General features: G+C 36.3%; 1 protein-coding gene across 1 annotated transcript in view; it reads right to left on the bottom strand.

Annotated features, from left to right (window-relative positions):
- Positions 1-4,023: 4,023 nt before the first annotated feature.
- The window catches only part of TLL1 (tolloid like 1), a gene marked incomplete in the record, with an annotated part of 139,689 nt that continues 123,649 nt past the window's right edge, over positions 4,024-20,063 (bottom strand). The window contains 1 exon segment of the mRNA XM_072406015.1: positions 4,024-5,220.

Below are 20,063 nucleotides of genomic sequence, written 5' to 3'. Positions count from 1 at the left end.
TAATATATTGTAATGTCACAATGATTTTCAGTAATGTTTGTTTCCGAGGAGCTTTTCATTAATAATCCAAGCCATTGTAGATAGTCCTAGCTTTTGTAGATAGTTTGACATACTGCCCATACTTGCCTTTCTTTTTTCCATTAGTAATTACTAATTGAAGTGTGTACGGTTTCTTGAAGAGGAGGAGCCAAAGCACTAAGCAGGATATGCTTGATTTTGGAAGATGGTTCTGAGTAGCAGGGATACCCAAAACCACCCTTGCTTAGGGAGTCTAAAAAAGAAAGATTGTCTAAAAGTAATATTGGACTTTTACTGATCTGATGTTTACTTCTTGTAAAAACTGTATTGGTTTTTCCTTTAAATTAATTGATAATGCACCAGCAATTTGCCTTAAAAAGGACACAAATTTCAAGAGGGACTGTAACTTATGCATTGTCTTCAAAGCTCAACGATTCTGGTGAGGCTACTTGCACTACCAGTTACCCCCACTAGGGGTCCACTGCATATTGGATAAAAGACTGTGGAGAACCATTATGTAGAGAATATAGAAAACCAGCACCAAACCCTTTGTTATGCTTCCACAACTTTTTCAACCTATTGAACAATTGTTCAACAGCAAAACTATAGGTAACATGGTTTCAAAGTACAGCAAAATTTCCCTTCATCAGGGCTTGTAAACACCTTAATAGTAATGTAATGGGAAATCTACACTGCTGTCAATAGTTATCTATAGACGTATTCTGTGTAAACTTCCCAGATTAGGGAACACACCAGAAAAACAGCTAACCATCTCAGCTTGTTGCATATTGGCCAGCTTGTTGCATATTCTGCCTTGCCACAGAACAGACAGAATGCCCATGCTGACTCCTGTCTTCTGTTGACAGTGCCTACAATGGGCACATAAGTGTCAGAAATGTGCAATGAAGAATTATAGGAAGGTGACCTGATCTGATGAATCATTTTTTTTAGATCATGTGGATGCATGTAGACCATGTACTATTGGAGGAAGTAAGACCAGCAGAGTGTAAAGCTCTAAGCAAAGTTCTGTTGGGAAACCTAGATTCCTTGCATTCAGTTAGATTAAAGATTTTTACAGACCATGTACACCCCTTAGTGGTAACAGAATTCCCAGATGGCAGTTGCCCTTTTCACTAAGATAGTGAGAGGAAACATTTTCATCAATGAACCTAGGTGATCCAGCAAACAATAGGATTAAAAACATTGCTAACAAATAGCAAATTACTTTTAAGAAATCCTTTCCAAGTTTGCTGGATCACCCAGGTTTACTGAGGAAAGTGTATCCTCTTTAGCTTTTCCGTGGTTTAATAAATCAGGTTCAATGAGTCAGAGGTGCAATGATTGCACAAAGGGGTCCTACACAAGATTGGCCATATGGTTTTAATGTTGTGGTATATCCAACATATTATTTTTCTCATATTTTAGTTTCTCTCTTTCCATTAATATGGCTATAATACAAGATCTTCTATAAAATATCTCAGACTAATTTTACTGTTATACTCACCTAATCTGTACTTGTATACAAATAGTTAGAGATACCACTAGGATCTTTCATTCAGTTTTGAAAACCTTTTCACAATGCTATACATATTATTCATCTAAAAAAATCCCTACGCTATTTTTATAGTTTGAACGTGTAAGAAAAAAAAAAAACCTTAAACAGAATATATACTTGTATGTGGCTTATCAGAACAATGAGTTTAATTAATCAACTAATGAGAAATTCTCTTCTGAGGAAACCTAAATGTTACTGATACATCACTGTCATGAATCACTTACACTGATTGATTCTTACCGAATGTGTCTAAAAAGCTTTCACACCTGTCTAGATGTTTCAGGTCAGCTAATAGAGTATCGGTCTAGTTTATGGGAAACATCTACATCCTTGGCAACAAAGTCAATGTGCATATGGTTATGTCTGTCCGAAGAGCAGGGGGAGCAATTATCCTTCACAAAGGCCTAGGGTTGATGATGTTTTAATCTATTAATAGAGATAAGTGAAATTTTCCTCAATTTTGCAGAGCAATCTGCAATTTTGGATCAGTAGTTACATTTGTAGATAAGATATTAAACCTTTAAAAAAAAAGCTTTTTCATTCATCTTGATTGTTCCCTCTTTATCCGTGTGATTAGATTTAAAAAGTAAATGTCCTTTGAGCAAATTCCCTGTGATTCACTTTATATTGAGACAAGTAATGTGATTTGTTAGTCTGCATTAGTATTAAAATTAGTATTGTTATAGCAGAAGTGGCAGTTATAACTATATCTCCAGCTGGTATTTCTCTTGCCTTTTTGACATTTACAAACATAAAAGACTTTTAAAACCTTTGAACATGAGCCTTTAACAGACCTACACCGAAGGACTATGTGAGCTGACATTGCTGAACAAATTCTAAAGATGGCTAATTATCCTCTTCTGTTCTTATACTGTCCTCCAGTTTTACTTATTGATACAATAGTACCAGAAAAGGGTTAAAATGACCAATCAGCCTTTAATTTTACTAGATGTAGATTACCAATGTGAGAAGAGTGTTTCTTTAATGCATGGATAGAAGAAGATAAGTTTGTAATTGCAGTGTAAACAAACCTGGAAGACTGCCAGTGACAAACAAAATGCTCTATCTTTGAACAGGATATGAACTAACCATGCAATGTGGCTTTTCCCAGCACTATCATACTGTGAAATATGTGCATTTTTTTTTTTTGTACAAGAATGAAATCACAACTCACTCACTCACTGTATGCCATTCCAGAATGTATGTCCACTTTAAAGACAGGATGAGAACAACAGTCAGATAGCCAGCATTTTTTTTAACCAGGACAGCAATAGCACTTTACATATTTTCTCAGTGTAGTACCACTTTCAGAAATGTATTTTCATCATGTGGTGTTTTCTTTGAAAAGAATCATTATGTTCACATTTCTAAAAGATGTGAAAAAGGTCTTCACTCACAGATGTTCTTCTCTGTCTTTCCTCAAAATAATAGAACAATGGACAATTTTGTTACACTTTGTTGATATGGTATTTTAAAAAAATGTTTTCAAATTAAATCTCTACATTGCTGTAGTGAATATTTAGCAGGCCTTAAGTGCAAAATTCAAATTATAATCCAGCAATCGAAGCTGGTATTGTACACATACGTGTTCCTTTGCAAAATGTATAATTTTCCTTTATTAAACTGTGCAAACATTTTTTTATAGTATCTGAAGCACCCTGTCATATATATGTCCCTTTCTCACTGTGGCCAATAACTGGTCTTGCACAGAATACAAGATATCAGCGAATGAAAGCCGGGGGCTCGCATTGTCACAGCACTAAAAGTAAAGTTCACTTATGTTTACATGATACTGTGCTTTGGCAATACCTTGTGTGGATGTAGACAAAACTGCAGCAATGGGAACTGAAATGAAATGATGTTTAGCTACCAATAAATTCTTTTAACATTTTTGAGCCTGGAGTTGTTTTTTAATGTTTCAATAAATATATATTTTTTGCATTTACATTACCTGAAGCATTGTAGTGCATCTCACTCTCCTCTCTGTATTTTTGCAAATTTGTATGTGTCTAACTTTTATTTCATTTATGAAGATGAGAACTATATGGGGTAGGGGTGTGGTATATGTGAGTGACACAATGCTGGATTATATAAAAACTAGATTTAGTACACACTATTTTTGCAATTTCTTTATTTCAAACAATGCGGCAGCATGCTGAAAACTATTTCTAAGACATCCCTAAGATGTGGCTGTCAATAACATAAATGCATCCACCACTTTATTCACTTCCAACTTCAATTATTATAAACATAAAAAAAACAACAAAATTGAAAATCCTTAAATATAATTCATAAAACAAAGGCTGACTTTCAGTTTAACATAAAAAAAACTATAATAACATATCAACATAAAATAAAACGGCCATATGAACATAAAAATAAGGATAAACAAAATATTAAAAATCTATAATACTAGATCATTTTTTAAGAAAAGCAAAAAAAACTTAGTAATCTTTTGTAACATATATTTAAAATGTTAAAGTTGTCAACTGATGTATCAAATTACAGATGTATCTACAAGAAGATCTGTTTGATCTTGTGCAAGAATTCTAAGGCAACAATTGCTGTTCAACAGGACACAGCTGAAGAGAAATATTTTTGTCATACATGTGCTTAGTCTTCAGTACGAAGATACAGATGGGCTCTTAAAACATTCATATTTCCACCTTGGCTGGCTCATTTCTCATATCATCAGTGTCATTCTGTGGATTCTGAATGGATATAGCACCATTGTAGAGAGTTCTTCGAATACATATGTAAGCAGAATATTTGCTATAGTATGGTAAAGGCTCCTTCTAGCAAATACTACTTACACATCTGCATTTAATGAAGTTTGAATTACAGTTTGCCTTTATACCCACACAATAGCAGCCATTATACACGATAATATTGTAAGGTGAAACTAATAAGGTTTTGGATTCTGCAATTCGGCTGACCCTGTTTAATTAACTGCTTTTTATTATCTCCTTTGGAAAATAAGGAATTTGAGAAGTATGAGAGATTTGCAAACCAGTAACAGGTCCCTGATTACATCTGGTGCAAAGGAACAGTGCATTACAACACATGGCATAGTAGACCAATAAATTGAAAACATCCTTTTCAGATCAGAATTCACATTATGAATGTAGCAAAGAGGAGGGAAAAAGTTACATTCATATAAATGATGGTTACAACGAAGGAACAAAACGGTTTCTTGGAAGTAAAACAGAATTCTGTGCAGAAAAAAAGAGGCTTAATTTAAGTTTCCACGTCCAAAGCCTTATTGTTTTTCCAGATAAAAGGAGGAACCATTACTGGGTTTCAGAACATCTCCTTAAACATCATCTCAATTTGTATTCCATATGCCATTTTATTGCATGATAAGCAGCCTGTCAAGCACGAAAGTCTTAAAAATTCTGTGAACACATGAGTCTATGGCCTGCAGGACCTTGTCATCTTGGTTATTCTTCCCAGGCAATAGTCTGAAGGTATAGCTGTCCTTGAGGTGACTTTCAGTGAACGGTGCAGATTGATTTTGCAGAAAACACTGACAAATGTCAAGCTAAGTATGAAAGCACTCACGGGGAAATTCCCAAAACTGACCTACAATGATTTCTACATATTGATGTATTTATTTGGATGCTGTAAACTGCCATAGTGTAAAACAGAGGTCTAAGGTGTTAAGATTTATAACTCTGTTTGAATCCAAAGTTAGAAAATAAGCCCAGTGTGTAGTATTGTGCAAGTCATTCATTACAGACAAGTCAACAGTTCTAGCTGTGACCATATTTTCTTTTTTCACAGTATTATTTCTAAACCCTGCTGAATAGCTGGTCACTGTGTTCAGCCTGATAGTACGGTATAATGTCCTGCCGGCTCCTGACAAATTTCAAGTGAATGAATTGACTTCCTAAAATATCAAAAATGTAAAATAAAAAATGAAAGTAGAATAGTTTGCATCACCATAAACCATTTATGTTTAATCAATTCATGGGTATGAACAATTACAGTTGGACAAAAGTTTAAGTTAAACTCCAGGTAGATATAAAAGACACATATTGATTTGGCTCTGTAATCAATACACCATTGATCAAGTTTTTGAATGCAAGCAGTCTAATTACCTGCACTGTATATTAGTATGGGGAAATCGCATTGGCTCTGTAATTGGCTCTGTTTTTTTATTTTTACAAGTAAAGTATTTATACTTTTGAATTGAATATGATGCATCACCTTTTAAATTATCTATTGTGCATTATTGTTGGCCATGAGTAGATGGATGATTCTGTGTTCTCATGTAAAGTTCTACAGTTTGTATTTGACAGCTCTGATCTGTCAAACCAGAGACAAATACATTTCCAGGACATACCACCAGATGTCCCCCGTGTATTAACGTAAGATTCTTTTATAATGGCATTTTTGCATTAGTTATTTTAAGTATATACAGCTAATATATCTTGGTTTTCAAGATTATAGATTTCTTAGGTCAAAATCTTCCTGTGCTCTCTTTTACATTGTTATGACTTTCCATAATTGCCTTCTGTACCTTTGCACAAAAATGCTTCAATTTTAATTGTAGGTTGTTTGCTATGTTTTATGCTGTTTAGCTTTTTTACTGGCAACATTTTTGACATGACCTGCTCTGCATTTAACATAAGTTAAACTTGATTTGATTTTCTCTAAATGCCACATTTGAAAATTGGCTTAATATATCTTAAACTGCATGGCAGAAAATTGCTTGATTCAGTTCCAAATTAAAGTGCTAAAAATTGAAGCTCTAGTAATTTTAAATTGCTCTATCCTGAACAGAGCAATTAAAAATAATTGCAACATTTCTAATGTTTTTCAAACTGCTACAGTCTGAAAATGAAAAGGTTTTGGCCTGCTGCAACAGCAATGAGTTCCAATTATTACTGTGCTCCTAATTTATATAAATGCTCTCATCTAAAGCAGATCAGGTTTCTGATGTTTGCAGTTCATGGCAATGTAAAGTTATTGGAGTGTATCAAAATTAGTGGAAGAAATAAATTGTGCTTATTTTAACTGCTTTAAAACAAACATCTCAATTATGATTATATTTTATTGGTGTTTTATATTAAGTGATGTTAAAAGTAATTTATGGTATTTGTTAGTAGAGTAATAGTGACACACTGAGGGATGTTTTTGGTAATATGTCTTGTTTTCATTTATATCAGTCTCAACAAAAGGCAAAAAACCAACAACATAAGAAAAGGTTCTTTTACACAAAACCGAAAAATTGCACAAGAACCTCCTAAATCTCCCTAAACTCTAGCAACAATATATATGACCTCCCTGTCCCTGATGCCAGAACAAGAATGCATAAGGATGGATCAATTTATAGATTCTGTACACCTGATAAAAGCCAAAGTGTGAAGTATTCTACATGGGTTGCAGATAACCAAGCCCATGACTCCACAATCTCTTGGGTATGCCATGTCTAGTGGCCAGAAGATATATTTTAGCAATCAGATGATCTTATTTCGAAAAGTGTATTTTGCGAAACAAAATCCATAACCTCATGTGATACCATCTGCCAGTCAAACCAAAATACCTAAAATGATGAAGGATTGATTTTAAAGTAAATATTCTTGGAAAAGTGACAATTTCTAGTCATTTTACTTTAATAAGAATAGACAAATGCATCATCTATTATCACCGTATTGCAAACTCTATGAGAAGTGTTTTTCTCTGATTGAAAAAAAAAATTAAAAATATCTCCTAAAGCCTAGAGGGAAAAAATTCTGAACCTTGGCAATTTTTTTATGAAAAGAAAAGAAAAGAGTAAGTGGAATTTCAGCAGTAGGTAATTTAAAATATATTACAATGTGTATTAGGAAGATTGGTAGTGATGTCTTGGGTATACTTTAGTGTATTAAATTTCACTGGGAAAAGGCACTAAGAAAATATTTGTAGAAATGGAGGTTTTTTAAGAGGGGTATCCAATGGTATGTACAGAAACCAGCTGCCTAGCCTGAATGCAATTATTATATAAAGAAAAGAGAAAGAAAGAGGCAGACTTTCATATATATTATTCATAAAAAGAAATAAGCAATGTTATGGTTTTGCATAGATCACCTAAATTAACAGAGATCCACTATGCTGTCAACTTCACTAGACATACAAATGCAGTGCTATGTAACATACAGATGATACACCCATTGTTTCACATTATCTCAAACGGGGTACTCCTCCTGTGTCATTTAACAGAGAAAATAAACTGAAAGATTGAATGGTCTTACACTACCGACGCATTTCACCTATTTGGCTTCCTCAGGGGATTTTTGAGACCTATTTATAATTCATAAACGTAGAAGAAACATCCAATCAAAATATGATTGACAGGTCAACTATCTAGTTTCATAGTTGTTATTAGTACAGAATATACAATGAAAAGTAAAATAATTAGTTGATATTATTGTAAGTGGAGGGATATTTTGTGACTCCAATCTCTATATATAAAACCTAAGGGATATACACCATTATTATTTACTTGTTGTTAATGAACTCGAATGTACAGAGTAGTAATTCATGCTAATTTTCCAAAAAAAAATAAATAGCTTTATTATAGCAACTAATAAAATATTACTACACCAGTCAAAATGGAAAGCTATTGTATGGATATAATAGCGTTATCTCATTAAAAAGTTAAAGAAAATATTGTGAGATAAAGGTAGTCAGAAACATATCATAAATAATCAATATTGCATCATAAATTGTACATTGTGTTTCATTTTCTTGTAGCCCATGTACAGCAGAGCTCAAGTGGGAGTGAAACAAGAAGCACACAGAGCTTGCTAAAAGTAGAGCAACAATTAAATGAGTTCATCAGTGTGATGCCTCTCTATTCACTGTCCAGTCAATGGTCCATGATACCCCGAGTGATGAACTCTGGGCTAAAGGTAAATATTGCAACACAAGCTGTTGCAAGGGCTATTCTTTTTTTTTTTTTTTGGTTAAGGTTCTGTTTTAAAAGTAGTCTCAGTGCAGTCTCAATATTGAGGTTACTTCAGTTCCCCGAGCTTTTCTCCCGGCTGGGGAATGTTTCCAGGCATATGTCTTCTGGATGGCAACAGTTAAAAAAACAACCTTATGCACACTAATTTGGGTAAAAATTCAGAAACAAAAACCACAATGGAAAGTGCCAATATGTTAGCGGTTTAGCTGACAAAACTAGGGGTTAGTTGGCTGAGAGAATAAATATTTATGACTCCTATAAATAAAAAAAATATTATTAACTCCTGTTCTCAAATTATTGGGACCTACTCAACAGTAGATAGCAAAGGCAATGTAAAACCTGAGTTTAGTATTATATTGTTATTATTATTATTATTAATAATAATAATAATACCAGGATTTATATAGTGCCAATGTTTTACACAGAGCTGTACATTAAATAGGGGTTGTATAATGACAGACAAATACAAACAGTGACAAAGAAGGAGGAAAAGACCCTGCTCCGAAGAGCTGACAACCTAGGAGGTGGGGAAAGTAATACACAATTGGAGTATTATGGAGAAAATGTTGCATGGGTTGTATGTACCATCCAGACAAAGGTATATTACGTGTTTTAAGGCTCCAGGAATGTTTTTATATTTTCTGACTTTTTTTTTTGGTTTGTGGAAAGCCAGATTTTTAGGTTCCTGGTGCCTGACCAGGACAAAGAGTGGGAGGGTTTCCCTCGTCCACCCGACTCATGTCCGGGTTTTTACCTGTGAAGGTAAAGTGTCCCATTTATTCAGGCAGCATTATGCTATCAGGAGCTCAGACCAGTCACAGAGATGTGAAGAAACAGACCTTCACAGAAAAAAACTAGTGACTGGATCTCTGCCCACTGCCTGCTTTTTTGCCTGCTTTTTGTATTTCCAGCTTCCAGAATTCAGTTTCTCCTACATCCTTCCTGCCCCTTAATTCAGATTAGAGGAACTGATTAGTAACTAGTCATATTGGGACACATATTTGAAAGTTAAGCTTAACACTGTGGTAATAATATGTTTCAGATATTGCTGTTTATGCTACTACGTAATATTCTGCAGAATTCCTTCTGCTTGGTTTATGATGTGGTGGTAATGGTGTGCACATCATGATCTGTCTGATCTAAATGCCTACTGCCAGGATAATAGCAGATTCTTCTAGTATGAAGATAAATAATGGCTGGACTGGATCTCATTTTTTCTATGCACAATTATCAGCTTTAGGTTGATTCCCAAATCTAGCAAAATGTCTTTCTTTTCTGCACCATTTACAGACATGTACCTTGCAAATATGTATGCAGAGAGAGCATATGGAAGCTTGAACAACTTTCTGAAGTAGGTAGGATACAACCAATGGCGCAAACACTATAAAAGTTTACAGAACAGGTCTTTTGTGAAAATCAGACATTTTGGTTTATGCTGGGATCAATATGGTGTGCAAATCAAGATCTATCTAATCTAAATGCCTGCTGCCAAATTACTAACAGATTCTTCTGGACTGCAAATAAATTATTCACACTACTTCTAGTTGCTGATAGCCAATAAGCACTAAAATACATAAGAATAGTTTACAATTATTTGATCAACCTGTCAACCATTTTAGAGTACAGCAGGACAGAGAGCTGTTTAGGTAAAACTTGTAATTGTACATCTATTAATAGAAGAGCCTTTTTTTAAAACAAACAAAATACAAAATTTAAAAGCAATGCTTGTGACAAAGAGAGTGATGTTTATTTACAACATTACCTTCATGCAACAATTAATTGAATATATTAAGAAAGCAAAAAAAATAGTTTTTCAGACCTGAAATTCATGAAAGGTAGCTTGTGCTTTTGTAAACATTTTAGAGGCTGTGACTATTAAATAAGATTCTCTTTTTGCTGTAAGATTAACATTACTACTTGCCATTTGGTACAAAAAATGGGACTTTCTACATTTGGGCATGTTTTTTCTTGGCATCCTATTGGTGTGGTGTGATTGTGGATCAAACCTGCCGGACGGGGATGCAGTCTATGAATTGGCTGAACAAGGTCCAGATTAAGGTAAACAAGGAGTTTTTTGTACACAATGGTGGATTGGCAGTGCAGCATAAGGTCCTTGAGGGTGAGGCATGGCAGTATTTACATGGAGATGCAATACATATGAATTCTGTTGGAATTGATATGTGATTTCTGTGTCTTCGGGATGGAATTTAATGAGCATTGCGGGTGTGGGCGAGCGCAAAGGCGTAAAGTATAATGCTTGTGTGTGGTAGTCAGTTGGGGGTCTTCAAGGTCAGTAAGTGGTGGTGGAGACATAGAGTGATGGGGGACCCGTTGTCAGTGGGAATCTCCTAATTTTTAAAAGGTAGAGAGATGGAGATATCTGAGCTACTCCTTTCATGAATCAATGGTCTAATATAACAAATACAAGAAAAAATGTGTGCAAAGAGAGAGTCCCATGGCGCCACAGCTTAACCACCTTGACATTTAAAGGTATCCATATTATGCCCAGCTTTGTACATTTCATATCTAACTTTAAGCTGGCTTTATGGATAACCAATATGACTATGTGTTCTTCAATCTAAATGAGGTGGGGAATTAATAACAACAAATACTTTGTTCAGAATGACAAAGGGATGTAATTCCTGAGAAACTACGCTATTTTGTTTGTGTTAAAAGCAGAACTTATTCGGGGTTCTCCCCACACCACCCGAACTTGCACTGCGCAGGCATGTGTAGTTCTCCTAAAAATGTATTTAAAAATTGCAGATCTCACTAAGCATGGCTGATATATGATACAACTACTCTAGTAGGCTGCAGATTTTGCCATCGGTCTTTTCTGGTTGGGCAGGAAAAAAGGAGAAAAAGGGGGCCATCCCCTAAATATGAAAAAAATATAGAAAAATAGTGATATAAAAAAAGACACAAAAAACATATTTCTCACTTTTAAATAATGGTAGAATCGTGATGATTCACTTAAAAAAAGATGTTTTCTTCTTAAATCATATGCTGGATTTTAGGAGTTCATTGCCTTTTCATCTAAAGTGAAAATGTTTCCTTACCTCCCTACACATTAGAAAAAGTGTCTCCATGGATTCACATCTTGTCTTAATTCTAAAATCATTAGGATCAGCCCCATTGTCTCCCTATACTTTAATAAACAAATTAATTTCTATTTGACTTCTTACCATTTTGACTGTATTAGGATAATGGGATTGATAGTTCCAGTGGAATAATGACTGTACACCATGTAATCTATTCTGAACTGAGCAGTAATTTATGAAGGCATGTACCTTAACAATGTAAGTACATTGTAAATTCTTCTTATAATAAGAATATACCATCAAGATTTCTTTTATATCTTGAAATATACTTAAATGTCCCCTGTAATTAAAACAAAGAGAAAATTCTAGTGACCAATGACAAACTTCTTATTCAGATCCGCTATGGTCTCAATTTGATTTTTGCAGATTTTTGAGATTTGCTAAACATGAATTTATGTGACTTTTGTCAGCTTCACTTTTCATTTGTGGTCAGCAGGGTATAATGACCATTCATGGTGCTTTGATATGTGGCAGCTCCTTTACTATAAAGGGGAACACAGGGCAGCCAAAGTGTCTAAGTGTGTTCCAACTGTGTAAGGAAACCATAAGGGAAAAGCTGCCAAACTGCAAACTGGTAAAACTGCGCCCCCCCGAGTTTTACAACCAGACCCTTCAGGCACAAAACCTGGCTGAACTTTAAAAACAGGGGGAGTGTACTCCATTCCATGCCACATGATTGGGGGAAAGGAGTTCATGCCCACACAAATACCACAAATGGTTGCAGAGGTCTCTTTTAGTCCAAATATGAACAGTGATGTAACTGCTGCATCACTGTCCACATTTAGACTACCAGTGACCACCCAGTGAAAATACTGCTGGAGGAATAATGTCAATGATGTATTGACAAATTACAAAGAACACATCCTATTCCTTAAAGAGCATGTCAGTTTGTTGGAGGGTAATTATGAATTCTGAAAACCTGTACATCCATTTAGGGCAATTGGATAAACAGGTGCTGTGTTAAAGAAGTACCTCTTTTCCCCAAAGTGTTAAATGCAAATAAACATCCACATTGCAGAAAAGGTCCTTAAAAGTCCCTAGAAGTAATTTACCATCATTCACACTGTCCAGCGATGTCAATCTATGTTAATCAATGACCCTCATGTTGATGTGTCACATTGCAAACATTAAATGGTTCAGTGGGAAATCAGTGTAGCATTGTTCACCAAATCTGCTCATCTGGGATCCTAATGTTTTTTCAGTGGTTACAGTGATTCGTCATTTAGTCATGGCAATGTGACAGGTTGACATCAGCAGGTCAGTGCATGACTAGGGCACAGCAGAGGAAGCCATGAACTGCACCATACCCAATCTAACCCAACATCCCCAATAATTAGACCACACCAGCTGTTGGAATAAATTGGCCATAGCTGCTCACTTTTTTAACCATTTGTAAATAACAACATACTTTTATTTATATATAAAAAACATCAACATATGTGCAACCTCAAGTAAACAACAATTTTTTTAAATGACAGCCTTCTATTCCAGCGTTGCTTTTTTTCTAGGTCCATGAAACAATTCCTCCCATCTTAATCCTTTTAACCAATACCTCCACTCACTTTAAAAAAAAAAAAAGAGAGCCACTATCACCGCCTCGGGGACACTTAGCGGATATACCCATTTTTCTTAACACCTAGCCCCCACAACAACCGAGTGTCGTGCAGGACCACCACTAACGAACAGAGCCTGTCCCCTGATAGGCCCTACCCCCTTGTACCCTTTCTTCACGAACCTTAACCCCTTCATGGACCTAATAAAAGCCGCCCTGCTGCTATGACAATATGCATGACCCAAATGATCCAAATAAAAAAAACTGGGAGGGAGGGTGGGAGTTGCTTATACCAGAAAAATTGTCTGTCCCCTCCCCTTGTGCCTCTTTTTAAATCTCCCCCTTCACTCCACCTTGCACCAATATCCCCCCAATCATATTTGACCTTACCCATCCCCCTTTTCCCGCTCTCCCACTCTACCTCTTCTCTTTTTTTTTTTTTTTTTAAAGCTTAACCCCTTGTTTTCCTGCCTTCCCTTCTTACCCTGTCATGTGGCCCTTCGCTTTTTTAGCTCCAGGCTAACTTTCCTTTGCAGGGCACCCCCCCCCCCAAAGGTAAGGAAGGGGAACTTGTCTGTGGCCCTTTTTTTCACCCAGGTTTCATGTCTGGATAAGGGTTTGGCTAAAATTAAGGGGGCCCTAAACTGTTTAATTAATAAAAAAACTACCATATATTGATATAAAAATAGAAAAAGATGATCCCTATGGCATTTTTTTCAAATGTTCATGGGTACAGTACTTGCCCCCCCCCCCCCTTCCCCCATTGCAGTTTGACATTATCCTTTGTATTAGGTTTGAAAAGTGACAGGATTTGTCAAAAAGTTCACCCCCCTCTAGACATCCAATGGATTCAGTAAAAATCATTACAATTCTAAAGACCTAGGTGCAAGCCGAACCCTGGCAGTTTCTCTGTCCATATCTGCAAGACTTCTCTGCTGTAATGAAAGTTCTGCATTGGAAGTTTTATTACTATGTTTCTGACAATATTTGCCAACAAATTACCAAATTAGATATGATATGCGGTATGTAATATATTATGATCCTATTTACTAGTGCAAATGAGTACCTTTTGATAGGTAAATGTCCTTTTTACAGAAATATTTTTTAATAAAGGGAATACAAGTATTAAAAAGCAATTTAAACATGTTATCTATTTTTTTTTTATTTATTTCAGACATAATTCATAGCACCACATATCCAAGTGACCCTTTTTTTCTAAAGAGAGAACACTTCAAGTATGACAAACAGTTTGTATCCTTGAAGGTGTAATCAATCACACATGTCATGTAACAATGGCCACTTGGCAGTCGCACCTGCTATCCTTCAAGCACTTTTATTAAAACAATCAAGCAATTAACATGAAGATGAAACACCACTTTCTTTGCTGTCAATGAAAGTGGATTTTCTGCAGGGATAAGTCCACTGATGAGTGAAATGAATGGAATTCATTTCTATCTGTTTCATGGAGAGCACAAACAGGTGTTTGCATAGATCATCCAATGTGACAGGTCTTTCGGAGTGATGTGCAGGACTTTTTTTTTTCTTTACATTGGGAACTCTTCATCCTCTTTTCTTTCCTATTACAAACAGGGTGATTTATTCACTCAAATGGCAATTTAACCTAACTTTGTGAAAATTGCTAAAGATGCCGATCAAATCCAATTTTCCTACTTGAATTTTTTGCTACCTAATGTTTCCTTTTCTGCGTGCATTCTCCAAAACTGGTGGTCAGTTCCTTCAAAATGAATAATACTGTGCAACACAGATGAACACCTTCAGCCTGCCCAAAGCTTCAGTTTGTCATCTACAAATAGTAGACGTCCACTAAACTGGCCACTATACAAAAAAAAATTCTTACCATAAGTCTTGTAATATGAGATTACATTTTGCACCTTTTTTTAAGTAATTCAGGTATATTAAACAAATGGGGCTGCCATTGCTTACCTACTTATAAAAAATGTTAGCTATCTTATTTTAAGTAACATAACGCATGATAACAACCCCACCATGTATTGTGGTGTTCTGTGTCAGAAAAAGTGCTGCATATATTTTTCTCATTCTGTTCCACTAGTACCCAAAGCTCAGTTTTAGTTAACAGCTGGCAGCTGTGTGTAAAAATAAGTTTACTACAGCTTATAACCACTCTAAAGAGTAAGCCCATTGTCATATTACATCATACAGGTGATACATTATGTAGGTATGACAGTGAGCATTCTCACACCGTGACGAACACCAGCCAACATGAACACCCACACTTGGAAATGGGCTTAGGTCTTGTTGGTTACAGTTGTTATGAGCAGAACCAAATCTGCAAGTAGCTAGGTAGGTGAGTACGCAGCGGCACAGCTGTCTGTGTGTAGTGGTAAGTAAAGATGAATGAGCAAGTTTTTAAAACTCGATCTTGATGCGAATTTGGCCGTTCTACCTTACTGAAATTGTAAGCGAGAATGGCCATTGTAAATTCGCCGATCGAGCTCCAATTTAAAAGAAAAACATTTTTTTACTAAAAAAAGAAGATTGCGGGCTGTGCTGGGTAATGAATGCAGCGCTGGCTGCATTCATTGATCAGCTCAGTGTGCAATCCACAGCACTAGAGGTTAAACAGTTCTCTAGTGGTAAGGGCGTAGAGATTTTGTTAATTTGCCAACTAGGCAATAAATATGATATAGTGCATATTGGCTTCAGATTTTCTAAATCAAATTTGTATTGTCTTGGCTGAACTGAACTGACCTAATTTTGAAGAGAACTGATCTTATAATGAAGAGGAGCAAATCTGAGCAACAGTACCCAATAGCATTGCACATTAACACATCAAGCAAGAATGGTAAAAGGTGAATGGGTCTTAAAGCTCACATTAGGGTAAACATCAAAGGGGAACGGAGTCACTGATTGTAAAAAAATAGATGTAGATGGTAATATAATGAAAAAAATTGTTTTGGGTTGGTGGTTTAACATATTGAAGCAAGAGGATGAGCATGACAATCAGGCAGCTAACATTCTCAAAGGAAGTTTTTAGCTATCAAAGTATCAATGCTTTTATTACAACAGGTGGGCCATGCATTATTTATATTTTTTTATCCAGTCATTTATTAGAATACTTATTTAATTCTGTAAAAGTATATACGTTCAATAGGCACCTTTATTATCAGACATTTAGTTATATATGTTTGAAATATTTTATCTGACAAAATAAAATGCTCCTGCTAGCTTAAAAGATTTTTTCTATCCTTCAGTGTACCTGCAAATCAGTGCTTGCACTGAAGATAGACAGAAAACTATCTGCTCCTCTATAGCACATTAAATGAATTTTAAAGATTTTGGAGGCATTCCAGAACTCCCTATGGACACGGTATGGGGACACATGTTAGACTTAATACTTTTTTTGAGTGAAAAAAGAAAATACTTCTGGAATTCCATCAAGAGCTACTAACTGCCTGGAGTAGATTTTCATTTTACAACTTGTCACAAGGCTAGATAATGCGCAAATAGTGCTTTTCACAATGATATTTTCTTACTTGCTTGGCTGCTCAGGATAGAAATTTATGGCATATTGTCAGGAGAAAACTAATCTTTTCAACTCACTTTTTTTACTAAAACTAAATTATTGTTCAAATAAAGTCTAGCCAGCTAAAAAAAAGGGACAATGTATGTAAATATAATTTAAAATGTATCCATCTTAATTGCTCTGATTTATAATACTATACATCAATATTTGTTTTCTTTACAATAGTCACAAAGGCATTTCAATAAATGGGTATTGAAATACAGTATTTAAGCAACAGTATGCTAGACTGATTTATTTAAAAATAAATCATTTATTTATATAAAAAAATATTTATCAAAGCTGATTACATATAGTCAAATTTTGTTTGTCAGTATAATAGTTGAAAGGGAAAAAATGATTATTATTGATAATTAAAAATCGGTATTATTTGCAAAAATATTTACTGTATTTTTGTCTTTAAAGATATTTACCCAAATAATGCACACCAGCTCGCTGATTCACTAATTGGACTATTTTGTTCGTATTAGTGTGTTAATAAAGTATTATTACAGTGTAACAAGTATTTTTTTCTGCTGCCCTATCAAATAATTCTCAGGCACAGGGAATTGTTAAGTTCTACCCCATGTAAGACACTTTCTAAAATAATAAAGATTTATTAAAGTGGTTCCTAAAATTTGTTGAACTTCTGACCCTTTGCCTCCCATACATATAAACACACTTCTTTCATAGCATTGTTTGTACTATAAAAACAAAACTAGTAATAACAATATCTACTCAAAGTTTAATGAAGCAATTCTGATTTGAAGTCTAGTTTAACTGCGCAAATACTGCAGTTAAATTAGGCCTTATGTGTTGTTAGAGAAAAATATGATTTTTACAGAGTCTGTGATTTTTTGGGGGGTAATTGATTGTTTGATCTTTACATTTATCCTGGGAGGAAGTGTTCTGTGGTTGGACAAGCATCATTGTAAGCATCTTGGTTAGGCAACAAAATAAAAAAGAAGAGGCAAAGCAGGTTTAATATTTAAATAAATATTAGTGTATATTGTCACGCATGGAGAGACAGAACCACTAGGGGGCGTATGGAGGTGGTGCGAGCCCTGAGGATGGCCAAGGCGCAGAGTCTATGCCATAACCAGGTTTTCTCCAGAGCCTCTGATGGTGAGGATGTTGCACTGCCGGTTACTGCCAGGTTGCGGTCCTTGGGCACACCAAGGTGGGCAAGCACGGTACCAAAAAACCAGGCAGGAGGATAGTCAAGGAAAGCCGAGGTCGAGACAGGCAGCAAGCAAGGGAGGTCAGGTCACACGCCAGGGGTCAATAGCCAGGGATCCAGGAGACAGACAGCCGGGACACAGAGGCCACTGCTGGCACAGGGAACACTGGCAACACTGGAAACAGCAGGAGGCACAGGAGAAGCAGGGATATCCACATGCAGACAGGAACACGGGAACAGCACTGGGAAATGGCTGGGAACCAACAGACAGGCCAACGAGGGGTTAACACAGGCACTGGACACAGGAAACACTTGATTAAGCAGCAGATGTACAGGAACTAGTTCACAGAAAAAAGGGCTCGGCACAATGGAGACACAAAGGAGACAGGACTTGTTGCACGAACACAAAGTGCAGTCTGAGAGCCTAATAGCCAGTGCTGATAAAGAGGCTATCTTTTGAATGGCCAGCGGATTGGACGGAATTGATAAAGCTTGGAACAAGAGGCACGCCCAGCTTTAGAACTGCAAGCAAGCATTTGCTTCTCCTCTTTACGGCCAGCACCCCGTGCTGGGCATAAGCCCTGTAGTTGAGTTCCTGCATTCATATAATTGGAGGATTAGGCCATTGATGAGGATACCTTAAAGGCAACTGAACTATCACTGGAAAAGACACCTGAAAGAACCAACAGTACTAGCAGTATATCCAATCCTGCATCCCTACAAGATGTCAGAAGAATAAACAAGTGTTCAGTGAAGTATATTTATAGCTTCCCTGTGTAGATTCACTGGACCATGTGTTCATAGTAAGGTGTACACAGCCACTTGAAGCATGGTCAGTAAAGACCGAAAATGTTTTGGGGGGTGTAGCAGAAAAATATTATGAAGATGGTGAAGATTTGGAAATTGAGGAATGAGGAGTACAGGTGTGGGGCCCTGGTCTATCATCAATGGTTACAAGATGCCAATCTCCCAATCTAACTTTCCCTTTCTACCTAAAGCAATCCATTGCTCAGCCTAGTTGCTCTGGAGGCTAGTTGCGCTACACACCTTAATTGCACTCAGGTTTCTGTGCACAAAGGATTATGTCTGGAAGACAAAGATTGACAGAGGCCAGGCACCCAGAGAAATAGGGCAAGTTAGACAGTCCAGGGTCAGTAACCAGGAGATCTACAGATGACACAGTATAGGTGGGTCCCACAGAGATCAAGTCTAGGAAATGGGGCCAGTGGTCATACATGCGTAGTCAGAGAGTCAAGCAAGGTATCGAAGGGGTTCAGATACAAAAGAGTCAGGGTCAGGCAGCTATCATTAGGTCAGAAAACAAGTGAAAGCAGATAGGCACAACATGAACACAGCCCAAGGTGTTAGACAGGGATGCTAAGATTGACATCTCAGTTTGAGTACATTTATCCACAGGGAAACTGGAAAAGCTGCCATGTGATTACTGCAGAGGAAGGATGACTAATTACTTCTTCAACTGCAATGCTGTCACATGCAGCACCACCAACGACACACCAGAGATACACAGGATGCATCAGACTGCAGTGATACGCTGCACTGGATTGCTGGATGATTAAATAATTTTTAACAGCAGGTTTTTACTTTTGCAATGGCTGCAGGCAGAGGCTATTTTTGGCTCTATGGATCAGCACTGGGGATAGGGGTGGCCTGTCAACACTGTGGGGCAGAGTTGTCAGATGGTTTAGGACTGTTGCTTCCACCAGTCCTTTGTATGAACTTCATCCCCTGTTAAAGTTATGTGTATTTCAATTATTTTTATTATCATTATTTTTTTAAAGCATAGCATAAAAGAATTGGGTTAAGGTTTATCAAAGTATGAGACAACACAAAGCATAAGGTGCCAAAAATATAAGGATAAATAATCTGAATATTTACAAACACAATATAAATCAGGGACAGGAGCACATAACATTTGAGATCAATAAAAGCAAAAATCTCCTTCACATAGAATAGAGCAATGAGAAAAGCAAACAATGCTAGTAAAGATAAATACAAGAAAAAATCAAAAGCTAGCATAAAGAGGGGGAGGGGGGGCGTGAAACCACTACTTGAACATTACCGAGGGGATAAATATCTAGTCCACGGTAGCATTAAATTTGAGAAGGGTGTTGTTGAGGGTTAACTTATCATTGGTAATGATCCA

This window comes from Pyxicephalus adspersus, chromosome 3 (assembly GCF_032062135.1).
Source record: "Pyxicephalus adspersus chromosome 3, UCB_Pads_2.0, whole genome shotgun sequence".
NCBI classification, from domain to species: Eukaryota; Metazoa; Chordata; class Amphibia; order Anura; family Pyxicephalidae; genus Pyxicephalus; species Pyxicephalus adspersus.
This window is presented reverse-complemented; position numbering and strand designations above follow the sequence as displayed.